The sequence below is a fragment of the Toxorhynchites rutilus genome, chromosome 3 (genome assembly GCF_029784135.1).
Source record: "Toxorhynchites rutilus septentrionalis strain SRP chromosome 3, ASM2978413v1, whole genome shotgun sequence".
Taxonomy (NCBI): domain Eukaryota; kingdom Metazoa; phylum Arthropoda; class Insecta; order Diptera; family Culicidae; genus Toxorhynchites; species Toxorhynchites rutilus.
The window spans coordinates 235,777,873-235,797,184 of record NC_073746.1 but is presented as its reverse complement, the minus strand read 5'-3'; the positions used below and the strand labels follow the sequence as shown (position 1 = coordinate 235,797,184).

General features: G+C 38.5%; 1 protein-coding gene across 6 annotated transcripts in view; it reads left to right on the top strand.

Annotated features, from left to right (window-relative positions):
- Nucleotides 1–1,458: 1,458 nt before the first annotated feature.
- The window catches only part of LOC129777880 (latrophilin Cirl), a 134,088-nt gene continuing 116,234 nt past the window's right edge, over nt 1,459–19,312 (top strand). For all 6 annotated transcript variants that reach the window (XR_008743312.1, XR_008743313.1, XR_008743311.1 and 3 more), the window contains exons 1-2: nt 1,459–2,122; nt 17,165–18,362. The gene's annotated coding sequence lies outside the window, so the exon portion shown is untranslated. The remainder of the gene's footprint in view (nt 2,123–17,164; nt 18,363–19,312) is intronic.

Sequence of the window (19,312 nt, the reverse complement as noted above, 5' to 3'; positions counted from 1 at the left end):
TTTGAGTTTGTTAACAATTTTCTTCAAAGAGAAATTATGATCATGGTTTGTCCGGTTCTGGAAATCCCCATTTTTGAATGAAAAACATTGAATTTTCAGGTAGATGTTGCATTTCTTACTGCGGCTGCCATAGTAATCATGTAGACAAACCAACATCAGTGCATCGAACAGACCATGATCAGAATTGAGGTCATCGAGATGCATTAATTACATGATTTAAATATATAAATCTGATACAAATGGTGTGCAAGCATGATGTTTACAATATTTGTAAGTATTATAATCCAGAAAAGGTTTGAATACGTACTAAATAATCATCTGGTGGTTGATTAAAAGTTAGCTCAAATGAGAGGTACATTGACACCAATGGACATATAAACCTTTAATACATGTGGTGGTGTGGTGGACTTTATAAACCTTTAATACATGTGAATCCGTAAAAAAATCTATAAAACTACTGTAAATCATGAAAAACGACAATTTCATTCATATGTTTGGAAACATTTGAATACCAAATTTGACACAGGTGAGCTGAACTAGAGCAACCAAAAAAGTTGACAAACCAAAATCATTTACAGTAGTATTACTTGCGTCGTTAGTAATAGTATTAAGTTATGTATTAATTTTTGTGCCACCCTACTATCTGCAAAACTTTTCCATAAAGTAGAAACAATCGAGATTTCTGTATGTTAGTATCTTTCAAAAGCGTGTCTGCAGGCTGTGACACGCGTCTATGTATGGCGTTAACGTTCCCTGTGGAACTTTTGCCGTCTCAACATATGCATTAACTAGCGTCATTCATTAATACTTAGTTGAGATTTCTTAAGCCAAATAACACGCCTTGAATGTATTCCGAGGGGCAAGCTCTAGAATACGCGTGACCACAGTGCAAGTCTGAGGAAATTTATTTGACGAAAAATCCTCCGGCCAGAACGGGAATCGAACCCGCACACCCGGCATGATAATGTGAGACGCTAACCACTCGGCCACGGGTGCACCCTTCTTGCTATACAACGATTAAATAACTTTCTCATAAGTATTTTTTAAATATTTGCTCAAAGTCCGCGAAATACTTTTATTTTTAAGGAGCTATGTTACAAAAGCTTAGAACTATTTTGACGACTGGATATGGAGAAAATGGTCATAGACCTATCACAACGATTGGAATTAAAATTATAAATTTATATTAGAAATATTCATACGATTCAAAATAATATTCAATCACAAAGTTGTTCACCCACAGGGAGTCGGAGAGGAATGTTTGGGCCAAATGCGGTTTCGTTGCCCACTCGTCACTCACATATCGTATCTTCCAGTAGATTTGACACCACTCAACATTGTAAGACAGTGCACAGGTAAGAGCGTGAGTGGAACGGTGGGGGAGAGTGAGTTCCCTCGTACCTTTCTGTATGACCGATTAGGCCAGCGAACGGTTGCGGAGAGAACAGGCAAAACTAAAGCCATCCACTAGCCAGAGCTGACGGTCGCGATTTCGTGCTCCGCCGTGATGTAAATTTCGAATCGAAAAATTCCGCCCGAAAGTGTAACTTTCACCATCGAGTGCGTCGGAAATTTGTACGTTCGGAAGCCATTTCTCACTTTCACCCGAAATCAATCGGATTAGTGATACGCAAGTGCTAGAAAAGTGATTTTGAAAAGTGTACCCTTTGTTTGGTCGGTCTCAATCTTTGCGACCATTATTCCCGAAGTCGTCGCCGTCGCCGTTGTAGGGAGGAAGCCGAAGAAGAAGAATAAAAAGCAAAAGTCGCTCACCACATCACCTTTATTTCTTGTGTGCGGTGTGTGTCTCCCTTTAGTCGATGCTGGCTGCTATGCTGCGCTCCGGCCATGGTGTGTAATGTGTATGCAACCGGAGCTCGTTTCGATGATTCTCTCGCGAGTTCCCATTACAAGCTGAAGTGTTTGTGCAATCGGAACGACCGAATAAGCGAATGTTTGCGTGCATGTTATTACGGCACGGTTGTGTGTCCTTTTACAATAAGAAGTGTTGCCTGCTGTCGGAATGAATTCGCTGGAAATTGATTGTTGAGTTTACGTATTGAGGATTTTATATGCGGGAAGGCCTGAAAGGAGTGGATACGTTTGGCCAACACCGAAACAGGTTTGTATATTTTTTTCTTGAGCAAATAGCGTCTACTGATATTCTGGCGATTTAGGATTAAATTGTAAAAAAATAATACGTCTGTAACAACATTTCGAATACAGTTATCTGTAAAGTTATGATTCAGATTGAATTTGGAGGATTAGAGCATAGGGTCCTTGGTTGATTCCTGTACCGACTCAGAATATTTTATTGGACATGATGTCAATATTTCCACTATACAATAAGATTTAATTAGGGCATCTGTTCGAACATTTAAATAGTCTGCAGTTTATCTGCATATTCGATCACAATATACACGAAAAATTCTACTGGTACATTTCTATTTCATTAACAAAAGTCATGTTACTCTCTGCAATCGGATGGAGATAGGCGAAACATTTTTTTCTCAATATAAGAGCTTACATTCTCAGTGTTCAGTAATTTGCCTCTCATTCTTGTTGTTTTTAGTTTTGTTTTATTGACATAAACATTTCCGAAAAAAAAGTTACAGACACAACAATTCACAGCACTTTCTGCAATATTGTTTGGATTCTCGAAACTGTCCTACCAGCTTATATCTAATACTATAAATAATTTACAACATAAAACAATTACATGGTTCGATACTCTTGTTTCCATTCCTATAAAAATATTGTATCGCCTTATAATAAATAATTTGATAAATATTTTGTTTATAGACAGCTAACCGGTTCTTCAAGTTCTTTCGTGTCGTCCATTCAATTCACAAATACAGTATAACCCCAATTATCGCGGTGCGGTGCGGATTACAAGCGACAGCGAGTTCCATAGTAAACCAATAGATCTTCCAGGAATTTGTTAGTGAGTGGTAGGCCCGTTGTCTTTTGTTTTGGTCATTTTTGTTTTTGTTTTTTTTACTTTTTGGCCACTGGTGTACACGACTTTTTAGATGGATAGTTTAATGATTTCTGTATTGTTTTTATGCTGGAATATCTTTTTTACGTGTTTGAACCTCTTTTTAGTCCCTTATTTCAGCTTCTGATAATTTTAACGAGATACATAAGAATTTTTTTTTTCTCGCAATCCGTATACCAGACCCTCGTGACTTACAATTAGTGTTGAAACGGATAGCAGATTGGCTGGATACTGGATACAGGATATCCGGTATGGTTCTAGGCCAGAGGGCCAGATATTCAGCTCTTTATTTGTGAATACGAAACTGCATGTAACAAATAAAGGATTACATTTTAGGAAGAAATAAACTTCTGATTCTGATTATTTCTGATAAATATTTTGTATTACAATAGTGAGATTTTTATGGATATATTGAAATAATTTGAATGATTATCGAAAAAATAGGTACTAGGAATTCAAATTAGCAAAGAACATCAATTAACACTTTGACGGCCATGGTGTTTTGGCCAAAAAGTTCGTAAAAACCTGGAGGGTCCATAAGTTCTTTCTTCTACTAGATGGTGCAGGAACCCATCTGGTATAAAATTTGTTCCCCGCCTGCCATATAAGAGTAAAAACCCGGTAAACGAGTAAAATATCGATTTTTTTTTTTTTTTTTATCTTCGCTTATTTTTCGTCGGCCTATTTCCGCCACTTTAGTGCCAATCACCGACATCAGGGAGGCGACTCCACCTGTTCCTACCTATCAGACTCAACAACTCATGAGCCGGGCCAACTTCTTTTTACTTCCGCTCCGAAGGAAGACGTAACCAGAGATTTTTCGCCTCAGAAAATCCCAACGACGCCAGCTGGGATTGAACCCAGGCCGATCGGATTGTGAGGCTGTTACGCTAACCATACAACCACTGGCGCCGTCTAAAATATCGATGAAAATCATTATAAAATTTGCTTTTTCTAAATTACATTTTTTATAACATTATTTCAAACTCGTAAAATGTCTTCTATTCAAATAATCCAGACATAAAAACTTTTCGGAGCATTTCGGGCAGTGATAAATTGTAATTGGTAGAATAATACAAGCAGTTATGCCAAACTATGAGATCGAAGTGTCCTTCTATGTATTAAGGCCAGTAGAAAACGAAAAACACATTAGTTTTAACGTAAAAAGTGGACAGCGCCAGTGGTTCTGTGGTTAGCGTAATAGCCTCACAATCCGATCGGCGTGGGTTCAAACTCAGCTGGCGTCGTTGGGATTTTTCTGACGCGAAAAATCTCTGGTTACGTCTTCCTTCGGAGGGGAAGTAAAAGAAGTTGGCCCGGCTCATGAGTTGTTGAGTTTGATAGGTAGGAATAGGTGGAGTCGCCTCCCTGATGTCGATGAATGGCACTGAAGTGGCGGAAATAGGCCGACGAAAAATAAGCGAAAATAATAAAAAAAAAAACGTAAAAAGTGTGCTGTAGCGCTCACGTTTGAAATTTTGGAAGATTTCGCGTGTGCAGTGCTGCACTCATGGCCCCAGCGGAATAATTTTTGAGTGCAGTACGGCACTCATGGCCGTCAAAGTGTTAATATTGCATATGATGGCGATGGCTACCACGACATCGAGCATGTTGTCTGGTCGTATATCCGGTTCCATGATTCCCACTCTCAGCTCTCCAGAGCATTGAGGGCACAAGGCAGACAATCGGATATCCCCGTCTGGGATATCTTAGGTAGCCGTGATTCTGATCTTCTGCTCCATCTATACCTGTTCCTCAGAAACGCCGATGTCGACGTAAAATGATGTTTCCTCCGTTGTATCCCTGTATCATATCCCTCCTATCCGATCGATAAACTTTAACTTAGTCGCGGCAATACATACACATACTCTTTACAGAAACACGGGCCGAAGGTTGGTGCATCATTCACCAAGAACTGAGGATTGTACTGCTCATGGCAACTCTACACGAGCTGATGATTCTGCCGGCTAGTGACCGTTCTATCCTGGATTCCTCGAGTCGAGAAAGGCGCACCACGCTAGATATAGGGTACAAATTAGGGGGGCGTTGCTGATTAATGGTCAGTTGCATCCCAATAGGAATCCCGTGTCGGGCACACGTACAGAGCATTGCCGACTGCAACATCTTAATCATGAGAACATATACATACTAAACTCGAGCCAACCGCGAGTAATCGGTTACATATTACTAACACAGTTGCAAGGCAAACATTGTCGAAATATTGAACTCTCGGCCCCGTCAGGCTGACGCCATATGAGCCTCATTAAAAATATATTTTTTTGGATAAAATACAGGAAGTGGGTTATATCTGTGGTAGAACCGCAAGGGTGACGTAGGCCTATCGTTGATTTAGTGATCATTTGTTTTTAGTTGCATCTGAATCAATTCTGAATGAATGAATAAATGAATATTTGGGAGACTTCGAAAACGAGAGCGTTACGTTGAAGGCACAGTATTCATCAAAAGTTCACATTGACACGAAAGTTGTATAATACATAATACGTTGCTTGTATTGTGATATGATTTGTATTCCATTTCCAATAAACCAAATTTTAAGGCTATTGAAACAAGTTTTTGGATGAAAAAGTAACAAGTATATAACGTGTAGACATTTTATCTTTCGAACGAAGTGTTTATCGTACTATTTCGCTCGGTTGTTTAGGAGCTATTAAGGCTCAAAATCTCGGTCTCCGGCGTAACGCTTTCGTTTTCGAAACTTTGATTTTACACCCCGGTATAGAAATGATACGTCTTTCATACGTCTTTTCCTACGTCAAAAAACAATTATTTTCATTTAAGATTAAAAAACTTAGAAGTATCTTTATGGATGATAATCTGAGAGAGGGTTTACATACATCACTACAAAGTATCGTATGCGGCTACATACTCACTAATTCAAGGACACAAACGTGGTGCTTTATGGAGCATTGCGTTAGGCTTCTGAAACCGTTTGAAGAAATAACAAACATTACAAGTTCTGACTTCTCCTGTATATCCAAGATAATTTCTCATGTTGCTGCATAAAAAAGTATTTAAATAAAACTGTACATAGAACATCGAACCTACCTTGCATGAGAGCACATTTATTCCCTGATTTAGGAAGTCATTTCAACTATTTAGACCAGTGTCTTAGAATATCAACAAATATTCATGAGTAACGAATATGATTTTATAGAACAAAAACGTCATAGTTCGATGAAACGTACTTTGCAAGAAATCTTGCATGATTTTGTTTGGCGAGAAGATAACAACGGCATAAATAAAAATCAACCGCACACGGCTGTCTCAGGTTAAAAGTAAACAACAACTGAAAATGACACTGGGTGGAAAAATAATCTTCAAAACATATTGGAGAACAAAAGTTCATTTGCTCATATTCACTGGTTGTCTGGATCTGTCATTTTGATTTTCGTTTTGGAATATATAGGTTTTCGATGCAAATTATCCTGAAAATCGATGCATTTGAACTTAGCGAAGATAATTTTTTTTCAACACTGACTACTTAGGGGAAGATCCAAGTTACCTAAATGTAACATTTTTGAACCCGAGTTTTAAGCCAGATTATTCAGGAGTTCTCGAGATGAAAATAGCCAGACAAAAATCCTTTTTTGTTTATATAATAATATCTCACGACGAATCTTCCGAGAGTAGCAGCTCATCGTCGTCTTCAACATCTGTTCAACGAATCAAAAGAGATGCATCTGAATCAAACGTTACACGCGAAGCTCAATACACCTTTTAGGACTGTTTCAACTAAGTGGCAAATGAAAATAAAAGTCAGAGTCGCGTTGGGGAAAAATCCCATTGCTGAAGAAATCAACAGTTATGTGAAAAAATTCAAATCTTTCGCAATCACGATTCCTACATTTGGTGGTCATTAAGCTCTAAGCAGTACCACCAATTGGTGAGGCTAGAGTTTATATTTCACTACCGTATTCACCTGATATGGCCCCGTTGAAGTTGCCACTTCCTGGAAAGAAATTTCAGTCGATCGAGGAGATCAAAGAGAATGCGACGAAAGAACTAAAGGTCATTCCTTCGTCGCCCTGCCAGGGATGCATGGAGGACTGGGCACATGTGTGTGCTTCAGATGGATCATATTTTGAAGGAGATAAAATTGATTTGAAATTTAATTCAGTTTTGTTTTATTTAAAAATTTATGATTTACTTTGTGTTAATGAGAAATTATTGAATTTTTCTAATATTCGGTATCCAGCCGGATAGCAAATATTGGCCAGATAGTTGAATACACCATTCTTATCCATTCAGAAAAGTGTTCTGCTTTGGATTGAGAGCAAGAGAGCTAACTGATGAACCGATAGCTCATTTTGATGATCGATGATAATGCGTTGGGGATGGTTTTTTTTGGAAACTATTAAATATGAGATCAAATTGTCCTGTCTAAACTATATATCTTGTAAAATTGCTCGACAGGTATTTTTTAAACTGGATACAAGCAGTGTTGCCACACGTACAGATTTATCTGGAAATGTACAGATTCTGTACGATACAGAGTACAGATTTTCGTCAAAAAGTACAGATTGATACAGTTTTTTCAGTGTGTGAAATTTCTTACATTTGAACAAAGCAACATTGAGGTACATGACGACTTTTACGCCGCAGTATCGCTTGGTGCTGCTGATCATAAAAGCATTTATAATGAACTAGCTGACCCGGTAAACTTCGTCCCGCCCAAAATTTGTTTTTTGTTATCAATACCTTCAAACATTCACGTTTTCTTACTCTCATAGTTCATGGGTCCAATCGCAAAACTGTTCATAAATTGATCTTCTATTCGACCCCGTTAAATTTACCTTTTACTATATAATTCCTAGTATTGCTAACGAAACTCATCATTATAATATCAGATTATTTTCAGACATAATTCTCGTTCAAGATTTTTCGACCACTTGCAAATAACATGTTTCTCCGTTACATGGAATAAATGTTTTATACAGAAAATATGATAGAATAAAGACAGCCCTAAATCGGACAATTTCTTCCTCGAGTTCTGCTCTTATCAACACATCCGGCGATCGTTTTTTTTTTGGTGTAGATAGAAGAAGATATAGGAGTGCGTTTCATCACATTAAATTCCATTTCCAGTTTCGAACAAAGATCAATTTCGCTAGCGCAAACATCAAATGGACTAACAACACTTGTCACTATGTAATTGAAGAACATATGGGAATTTAATTTTCCGAATTTTCCCTTTCTCCTTCAAAGTTTTCCGAAAATTTTCAATTGTCATGGTGGAATATTTTTGGTTGAAATATGTGTAATATTTTTATGGCTCAGACGGCAGTGTCCTCCGTTGAAGTGCTACCGCTGTACGGAGCACTGCGCCGAAAAGTATGCATGGAACACATACAACCATGCTGAAAACATATACACTGAAGTCGCTTTTTACGCGGTTTTATTTTACGCGGCTTTTTTTACGCGGTTTTTGGAATTTACGCGGTTTATTTTTACGCGGATTTCGGAATTTACGTGGTTTTTTTACGCGGATTTCGAAATTTACGCGGTTTTTTTTTACGCAGCACGTATCCGCCAACAAATTCAATGTGCTTATTGGTATGACTTTTCACGAAATAACTTGGTATTGTATCACTGATTAGTAGCTGAGAAATAAAAGAAGATACAGATATCATGATAACAGCATACAAAAAAAAAAGTTAATCAATTGTTAGAACATGGGTTGCATTTTTAATTAATGATTCACTGTTTGTTAGATTTTTATTCTGATTTTGAAATTTACCCGGTTTATTTTTACGCGGATTTTGGAATTTACGCGGATTTCGGAATTTACGCGGTTTTCTTTTACGCGGCACATATCCCCCGCGTAAAAAGCGAAAAAGGGTGCCCATCCAGGAGACCTCATTCAGTTGTACAAAACAACGATATTGTCAGTGTTAGAATATGGCAGTTTTTGCTTCCGATCAGCTGCCAGGATTCATATTCTCAAGCTGGGGAGGATACAATATCGTTGCTTGCGTATAGCCATGGGGTGTTTACATTCGACACATACGATGAGTCTCGAAGTTTTACTTACTCTCCGGTTCACAGAATTATCCTACAGATTTCTCATCCGTTGCAAGATCATGAATCCATTGGTGATTGATAACTTCGAAAATCTACTCCAACTGACTCCTCAGTCAAGTTTTATGTCTTTATACCGTGAGTACCTTACCCACGACGTGCACCCTTCACCAGGCATCTCCAACCAAGTTTGCTTCCCATACTTTTGCAATTCCTCTGTCATTTTTGATCTGTCCATGCGACAAAAAATCCATGGAATACCAGATCACCTACGCTCCAATGTTATTCCGTTGATATTTTCGGAAAAATATGGGAAAGTTGGATTTGATAAAATGTATGTATGAACTGACGGTTCATACATAAACGGGTCCACTGGCTTCGGCATCTTCAATGAAAATTCCAGTGCCTCTTTCAAACTCAAAGATCCTTGTTCCGTGTATGTCGCTGAACTGGGTGCGATATATTACGCATTAGGGATCATTGAAACATTGCCCATCGACCACTATTTTATTTTTTCAGACAGTCTCAGCTCAATAAAGGCAATCCGCTCAATGAAAGTTGATAAACGCTCATCTTATTTCCTAACAAGAATAAGACAACTATTGAGTGTTTTGGTCGAAAAATTATTCAAGATTACCTTAGCATGGGTTCCCTCTCATTGCTCGATTCCGGGGAATGAGAAAGCGGACTCGCTAGCTAAGGTGGGCGCTTCAGAAGGCACACTTTTTGAAAGGCAAATTGCTTATAATGAATTTTTCCACATTCCTCGTCAGTATACGCTCGTAAGTTGGCAGCGCATGTGGAGTGGTGATGAGTTCGGTCGTTGGTTACACACGATTATCCCTAAGGTCTCGACGAGTGCATGGTTCAAGGGATTGAATGTAGGTCGTGATTTCATTCGCGTGATATCTCGGCTTATGTCCAATCACTACAACCTAAACGCGCATCTTTATCGCATTGGGCTCGCAGCAAACAATATTTGTGATTGTGGCGATGGCTACCACGACATCGAGCATGTTGTCTGGTCGTGTATCCGGTTCCATGCTGCTCGCTCTCAGCTCTCTAGAGCACTGAGGGCACAAGGCAGACAATCGGATATCCCCGTCCGGGATATCTTGGGTAGCCGTGATCCTGATCTTCTGCTTCATCTATACCTGTTCCTCAGAAACGCCGATGTCAACGTTTAATGATGTTTCCTTCGTTTTGTCCCCGTTTCATATCCCTCCTATCCAAACGATAAACTTTTACTTAGTCGCGGCAATACATACACACACTCTTTACAGATGCACGGGCCGAAGGTTGTGCAGTCCACTGATCATTCAACAAGAGCCAAAGGTTGTACCGCTCATGACAACTCTACACGAGCTGATGATTGCGCCGGTTAGTGACCATTCTATCCTGGATTCCTCGAGTCGAGAAGACGCACCACGCTAGATATGGGGTACATACTAGGGGGGCGTTGCTGATTAATGGTCAGCTGCATCCCAATAGGAAGTATCCCGTGTCGGGCACACGTACAGAGCATTGGAGACAGCAACATCCCAATTACGAGAACACTTGTATTACTAACCTCGAGCCGACCGCGAGTAATCGGTTACATATTACTAACATAGACAATAAGAAAAACTGTCAAAATATTGAACTCCGGCCCCGTCAGGCTAACGCCATATGAGCCTTGATAAAAATATATATTTTGGAAAAAAAAAGCGACTCCAGTGTAATCATCAACCGGACAATTTGAACTTGCACATCTGGTAGATTCCGATACATAGTTCGTTTGCTACTTCAACTTTATTGTCCAATTTTTGGCAGTTTCCAGTATTAACTATAAGAATTATAATAAACCTTCCGCTTGAGATTTCCATACTCGAGAACCATTACTCGTCTTCATTAACACTGTTTAATATAATTCCCCGTTGAATTATAATTCGAGATCCCTATCGGCGATTCGTTTCCGTTATGTATTGATATTGAGGATTTTTTTGTGTACACGGTGTCTGTGTTGTGTGATTTAGGGACCCCAATGAACTGGGCCTGGGAATCAGCTGAAATAGTTGATTCTCCGTCTCGTATCGATTTTGAATCGATTTATGTATTGACGGTTTTGATAGCTAGAGTAACTTTTCGTGGGGTCGTCTTCCTAGCAGTGGTGCTTACTTTCTTAAAAAGAAATCGACGGAAAGATAAACAATGGTTAAAATATCACAACTAGAGAAATCAGAATTAGATCGTTCTAAAGTCGGGTAACAGTACATTTTAGCGATCAAATACGAGACGATTAAACACTTCCCTGACGTAGGCAAATTTTACCTGTTCGAATCTGATCACTTGTTCGAGATAGCCGTCCGAGAGAGTGGCAACAACATTGTGTAATGTTGTATTGGCTGTAGTTTAGTATGTAATTTGGCCTATATTAATGGAATAATTACAGCTAATGGATATATCGAAGTGCTGCTCAGAAAGTTGATGCTTCAAGTGCGGAGAAACTTGGATTGACTCGAGCGTACTCTTCGTTAGCAAGGTAATCACCAAAAACGCAATGCTAGATTCATTCGAAAAAGATTGTTACCTAATGTACCCCACACAGGCTTGTAACTACATCTTAATTTCAGAAACAATATACGTGGAGATTTTGCGAAGGAAATAACTACCATTAGGTTGTCTGATAGTGAATTTATTTTTTTTTTCCACGAGATTAATTCAACAGAACCTCACGAGATCACCAAGATATAAAAAGCGACCGCTAGAACTTATCCAGGCAATATATACGTATAGTGTCCGACCAGGATGATGCGAGAGTTCAAACGAGTTTGATAACATTGCAAAGGTTTCTATGGTTTTTTTAATCATTTTTTTTTATTTATTTAGGCTCATTAGTATTTAGTTGAAACACAGTCGAATTTAATAATGTACATGTTACATAGTTCAGTTAGATCGGACAGCTGACACAGTTGATATTAGAGTTGAAACGGATATCCGGTAACTATCCGGCCAATATTTGCTAGTCGGCCGGATACCGAATATTTGAAAAATTCTTATTAAAATAAGATAAGTTATAACACAATAGCATATGAACATCACTCACACGCGATTTAAAATAATATGTGATAACTACTATCAATTTCATCAAATTTGTATCACATTATTGGGCATAAAAATCGGTTTAAAGCAACCATGTGCGGAAAGTACATAATCTCACAAAACCTAACAAAAAACTAAACTTTACAAAATTTAAAGATATGTAAACTTTTCTACAATATTACTTTGATAATTGATCACACATTGTGATGTAGGAAAAAAAACCATTGGATTGAACTTCCTACAGGAAAAAAATGTAGGTTTTGATCAATGTTTTTGTTTGGCGCTTTTTTGATTTTTCGTCATTTTCCGGAAAACGGTTGTTTTCCACAAAGATACAGTTAATTAGTTTTCGATTAATTCCGTTATGAGTTTGAGAGGAGTACGTATGTTTGCAATTATTTCCCTCCTTATTTTAGGCGTTTATACATTAGTGTTTTCGTGTTCGAGGGGTTAGCGTCACACATATTCCGGGGATTCGAGTTCGATTCCCGTTCTGGTCGGGAGATTTTTTGTCAACGAAATTTCTTCCGACTTGCATTGTGGTCACGTGTATTCTGACAAAACATTTTTTGAGATAATAATTGATTGATGCCAAATGTCTTCAAATTGCATGAGAGTTTATGCAATTTGAAGACATTTGTCCAAAACCTACATTTTTAATCCTGTAGGAGGTTCAATTCAAAGGTATTTTTTCCTGAAGCATTGAGAGTTCATGCAATTTAAAGACATTTGTCATAAATTTTTTATTGAAATCCTCGATTTCATGCACCGTTTATTACTATTGCTTCGATGAACAGCGAAATGTACGTCAAGAAATAATGGTTACGAAAATAACTTCTATTCATGATTCTTAGTCACAAGGTTGTAGCTGTTTTCTGGCCAGATTTAGTGTTATGTCATTACGTGAAATCAACAGTAGAATGGTATACACTCAGGTTTTTTTTATGCGGGTATTACGCGGAATTTTAGGATCAACGCCGCAGATTTTCCAATTAAGGCACCTATCCCCCGCGTAAAAAAAACTGGACGTACTCCAAGGATGTAATAGTCGTTTCAAAGGACATGAATCCTCCCAATTAACAAATTCAACCAATTGAAGAGTGTTGGGTATTGACGAAGGCACATCTTAGGAAACATATGTCTCCAGCAGAACCCATTCACCAATTTGAAAAAGACTGGCAAAAACGTAAAAAACTGTTCGCTAAGAAGTCTGTGTTGAACCTCAGCTTGCGTACAATCTATATATAGCAGACATTGCGAACACGGAATCGTTGTACCAATTTTATTTTGACAGTATATCCAATCAGAATAGAATTTCTTACTTTTACTTAAAACTGGGTACGTCCATACTTTTTGGGATAGTCTATGATTCGTTTCATTTCGACGTAGAATTACGTCTTTCAGTAAGTATAGGCAACTAGAAAACGTCACATTTTTGACGGATTTCGCGCCAATACGACCAGCTGTTGGCATGACACTCTCAAATTGAATGGAACTTTCTGGGTGTGAAGACCTTACCTAATTAAGCAACTTGGCATACTTAGTTTTCCGAAAATTTATATAGACTAACATATGGAAAGGACCAAATATGTTTGACCCTTTTTTTTATAAAAAAGTTTCACTCGAAAATGGTAACCTACTATGGAAGAGTTTTAGGAAAATAATGAAAGAAGAAAATACTCCAAAAATATTTTTTTGAAATCCTATAGTGAAAAAAAATCAATTCCTAAAACTAAAAGTCGATTTTCTCAAATTTTGATGAAATGATGGATAAATGGTAGATAAATATGTGCCCTACAATTCTTCCATACATCTCAACTTGTGCATACAGGAGAACTTCGATATAATGTACCCTAGTTATAACATACCCACGATATAACATCACTCGACATTTGAACTCGATATGACGTACACATTTCCAAAGTGTAAAGGAATTTCTTTTTTTAAAATATATTTTTTAGAGAACAATCAATTGTATTGTGATGCTAAAACATGTACCTTCAATCAATCCCGAAATACCCCGAAAATAATTTTTTGGTGTACAGTTATAGAAAAAAATCAATCACAGGTAGAAATGGATTTATGGTGGCTCTAAACCTTTTTGCCTTAAATATGTGATGCTAAAACATGTACCTTCAATCAATCCCGAAATACCCCGAAAATAATTTTTTGGTGTACAGTTATAGAAAAAAATCAATCACAGGTAGAAATGGATTTATGGTGGCTCTAAACCTTTTTGCCTTAAATATGCACAAGTTGCGATGCATGGAAGAATTGTAGGGCCCATATTCATCTACCATTTACCTACCATTTCATCACAATCTGAAATGACCATTTCGAGAAAATCGATTTCTAGTTTTTGAAATCGATTCTTTTAGTGTAGGATCTCAAAAATATTTTTTTCAGTGTTATTTTATGAAAATCGAATCATTTTCCTGAAACTCTCCCATAGCTCACTTTTATATAATTTTTAAAAAATTTTATTAAAAAGATGGTCAAAAATATTTGGACCTTTCCATACGTTAGTCTAGATAAATTTTCGGAAAACTAAGTATACCAATTTGCTTAATTAGATAAGGTCTTCACGCCCAGAAAGATTCGTTAAGTTCTGAGAGGATCATGTCAATCCCATAGACGAGTTGGCGCGAAATCCGTCATTTATGAAATAGTTTCAACGAATCCCTCTTTTTCCTGCGAACAGATTTCCATATGTAATTCATGAAATGCTGTATGCTGGATTCCCCGAAAATATTTTAATTTAATGGAATTTGGAAGAATTCTCATTTTCCCATATACTAGCTCTTACATTTCTATACTCACCCACTCGTGCTGTCAATCACGAGCAACTAATGTACCAACGATAATATAAACAACGAATGAATTGCGTTTTACACAATTATTACGCTGTCGCTATATCCATGTACGTATGAATAGCATATGTTCGCTACGGTAAATCGTCATTTGCTTTCCATCGGATCGGGAGGTCATTTCAAAATGCCGTGAAGTGATGGTGACGGTGAACAATGAAATGAACACGAATCATCGTGGAGCAGACAGCAATGAAGACGCCCAAATGACCTTTGATTTATGTTGACAGAGAAACTGCTGGAAGAAGAAAAAACTCATTCCCAATTGATTGCGAAGGCCGATGGATCCATAGTCCCCTGACTATCCTCAGTTGAATATGACTTTGCCGAGCCTTGATTTTAACAACGAATTCGAGGAAATTATAAACAAATTTGGTCATTCTTTCGAAAATGGAAGTAAAAATGACGAACCAGCCAAAAGTGTTGAATGTCACTATAATACAGACAAAAAAAATTGTTGACGTAGAACTTCGAAATTATTTTATTTGATTCACTTGAAATCAAAATTTTACTTCCATTTTCGGAAGAATGTCGGGAGTGAGAATTGAGCTCGTGATCTTCAGCGTGAGAGGTATGGATGTCACCACTACGCCAGATCACCTACGTCAACAATGCGGTCTTGTCATGAAAACCACTCTTATATATTTTTTTCTATTTCGACAGGTAGGCAAGATTCCATTTCGTTTTAGCTTTGTGAACTTGCCCATTGTTAAGACTGGGTTTCACTGTTAAAAACATGCCGTATCGTTCCTGCAACAGCATACAGATCCTTCAAAGTTGACGCCTTATTACGGTAGGAAATCCAGTATCCGTACATCCACATATCTCCGGGATTTCTTCCAATCTAGTCGTAGATTACTTTAGCTCCAAATAAAACGCCATTCAACCATTCGTAGGTTTATCATAGGATTACGCCTTGTTGTGATGTGATTGTTGACATCTTTTCGCAGAGGTGTTTGATCGATTGAAAACAATTTTATTTACAATTTAATTTACAATTACAATTAAGAAAATCATATTGTTTTGAAATAAACTATTGAACAATTGAAAATGTTTAATGTTTTTTTTAACTCCAAAAGCAGCCTTTTGTAGGTAAAGCGGTCGTCAAAATTCATGGTAGGAGGGCTTTTTTCGGTCTTACCTGTTTTATTTGTGGCGAAAAAGGCGGATCGACCGTTATATCTGTAGGAACGCTTTTATTAGTGTTTTAGTACATTTGGTAACATCGGTGTATAAAACCAGAGAATACCTAGCTTCTCGTGTTTGTTTTGAAATATTACAGTTATTATAAGGGTTATTCCGAGTTTCGTTTTTTCGTTTGTTGACACCTAAACTTATAATTTTTGATAATTGAATCTAACCCCTTAACGGCAAGGTATTCGAATTATCAAATGATTTGTTCGATTTTTCGAACAGCGTGTCGGTCATGGATCAAGATAGGGAGGCTTGTATGTTTTGAAGTCGCCATATTCAATAGTACAGACATTCAAAAGTCATCGAAACTGGGCATACACTTCCTTCCTGAACTACCTTCTAGATCGGACATGATTAATTTTTTTTTTCAGAAATGGAAACTTAATATAAACTAATCAAGTTTGGGAAGCTCCGAGAATCAAAACGCAAACACTTTGCTGGTGAAACATGGGGTGATCATGCTATTACAGCTTCCATTAGGACAGCAAACACTTTACCAAAAAAAAAAAACATAAATCAGAACGGTCAACACATGGAGAAATAACGACTCATTTATTTCAACTAAAGCATCCTAATGTGCGACATCAAAAATCGGCAAACTGTCCACCCGCGAATCACGGACCGCGGAGGGAATAGGGGAGATGATAATTTACTCGGGTAATAAACTGGGAAACTTTTACGTTCATAAGCAAAATCAGGAGACGAAGATGGAGGAATTTGGAAATGAGGACTATATTGAAGAAGTTTCTAAAATATAGGACCATTCTATCATGCGTCTTCGCCACATTAAATCAGATCCATGTCGTGTGAATCAAACCCGCCCCGTTCCATCGGTCAGGGACAAGTCAAGAATTGCCCAAGAGTACCTACCAGCCAGCGGCATGCAGATCTGGTCGCGAATCGCATACCAAGCATTAAGGATTTCGCAAGACACTAACACTGAATTCTCGTATTTATCTTCCTCTCCCGTTTCTTCTTCTTTCAGATCTGGTGGTGACCACCCAAACCCCACCGAGCTCCCCCTTCCCAACGGACAAAACAACAACAAAAAGTGAGTGCGATTCCCGTTAGGTTCGGTTGCCTCTGCTGTGAGGCCAACAACAAGCCGAGTGTCGGTTTTGCCCTTTGGCAGCCTTTCTGCGTGAACGTGGTGAGTGTGGATCCTCTCGGATATCATACCGTGGACTAACACGCTATCGAAACTCTCGCACACCAAGGAACCTCCCGTAATCATGGACGGTAGAGAGATTGAGTGAGTGGTGAGCGAACGAGCGAGTGAGCAGTCTTGGTGGCAGCAGCTTCGAGAGCATAAAAGTGATGGATTAACACATAGAAGGTGCTAAAAAATTCTTGGAAACGCGAAACGGGTTTTCTATACGCACATACACACATATACTCAGTGGAGGAGAAAATGGTCCCACAAGTTGGACGGTCGTGTCAACATCATCGTCGAGAAAAGACCGAAACGAAATTAGCGTCGTTTAGCCAGCCGTGAAAGAACCTACCCGCGACGCGTAAGATGGATCGCTGAAGGTGTGAAAAGATGTTGAATTTCCCCGGAGGGCAAGTAAAAGGGATCTATCTCGGGAGTGTTGTTTATCCGTGATCCGTGAAGTTCGGTACCTGGCCGGGACAAAGGTGTCTCGGTGGAAGGCTCTGGTTTTTTTGTTGGTTTCGTTTGTTCTCCCGTGTGTGAATGTGACACTCACGCGACCCATCGCTGGTTGATTTCTAATGGAGAGAGAGGAATAACGTGCTCCATGTGTTGAAAAGCGAACGAAACATCAAAAAGCATAAAAGCAGAAGAAAAATGAAATAATAACACCACCAGCGCTACATATACTAATATATGCAGATGAGTATTAACCTCGAAAGAAAGTTGATTTCTGATGTTGCCGTTGTTATATGGTGTAGTGTGAGTTGTTTTGTGACGGTTCCGATTGCTTTCTCGCTGCGCTCCGAATTCTCGGAGGAAAGTTTCTAGCAGGGAAGCACCAACGGGTGTTTTGATACAGCACACGCAACATAGGTAGTGTTAAAAATTATGTAACCCTTCTGCACGGATTTGGTGCCGTGATTGATGAGCAAACGCGCGATACCTTGGGCTGGCGTTCGCTAATGTTTGCGAACTCTTCCATCGGAACCAACGGCAGCGAGCAATGGAGTTTCAACGATCCAAGCAGGTATTTCTTTCGTTTTTTTCTACCCAAATTTAGGTCACTCATCCCCTTCTCTTTTCTATATTTCGCGTCTAAAGTTACTTTTTGTTGTTCCTTCGCTCGTAGTGCCGACATTCATTCTGTTGTCGATGCTTCGCCGCGGATGTTTTTATGCAAGCGAGAAGCGAATGAGTCGCAATGCCACATGTATGCATTACCGGCAGTGCGACGGATAACCGAGCCTGGTTCGAGAGGGAAAGGTTGCCAAGGTTTTGCGCAAGATAAAACCAAGCTCGCGATCGCGAACGCGAGACATAGCGAGAGAGGAAGCAAAGGAAAACTTGCGCATACAACTTTTTTAATTTGTTTGATTATAAATATAATGGATTTCCCGAGAACTGAAAAATGAGACGGTTCAATCCACGGCTTCGCGGGATTGTTTGTTCTCGGCTTAGATTAAAATCGGTGTATTTCATCATCTGAAGTATTGATTGCATGCGGTATGCGAGCGTATTGAGTTTTCTTCTGCTTCTCAACCCTGATTACGGAGTGTTTTGTTTACAATGGAGCACTGATTGAGTTCATGATCGGTTGCATCCGTGAAATAGATTATTGACTTTTCCACCGTGACAGTATGGTGTTTGCTTGCTCCGTTTGGGGGTATACTGAAATCGATAAGATTAATTTTCCCAGATGCAATTCGTCACATTTTGGAAGTTCCATCTCGGCTTAAAAATGTAAACAAGCTGTAAAATGTTTTGACGGGAACATAAACTAGAGTGTGGATAGTAGTTGTTCTCCGTGATTGACCATGCTTTCATACATTGTTAGAAAAAAACGCGTTTTTTGCAATGAGCTATACGTATCATTTTCTCATTGTACTTTATTTTACAATTGAATACATTTGTTCATCCAAAAGATCGTGGCATTCCCTGATATACATACTGTACACCCACGATATCATGGAAAAGAAA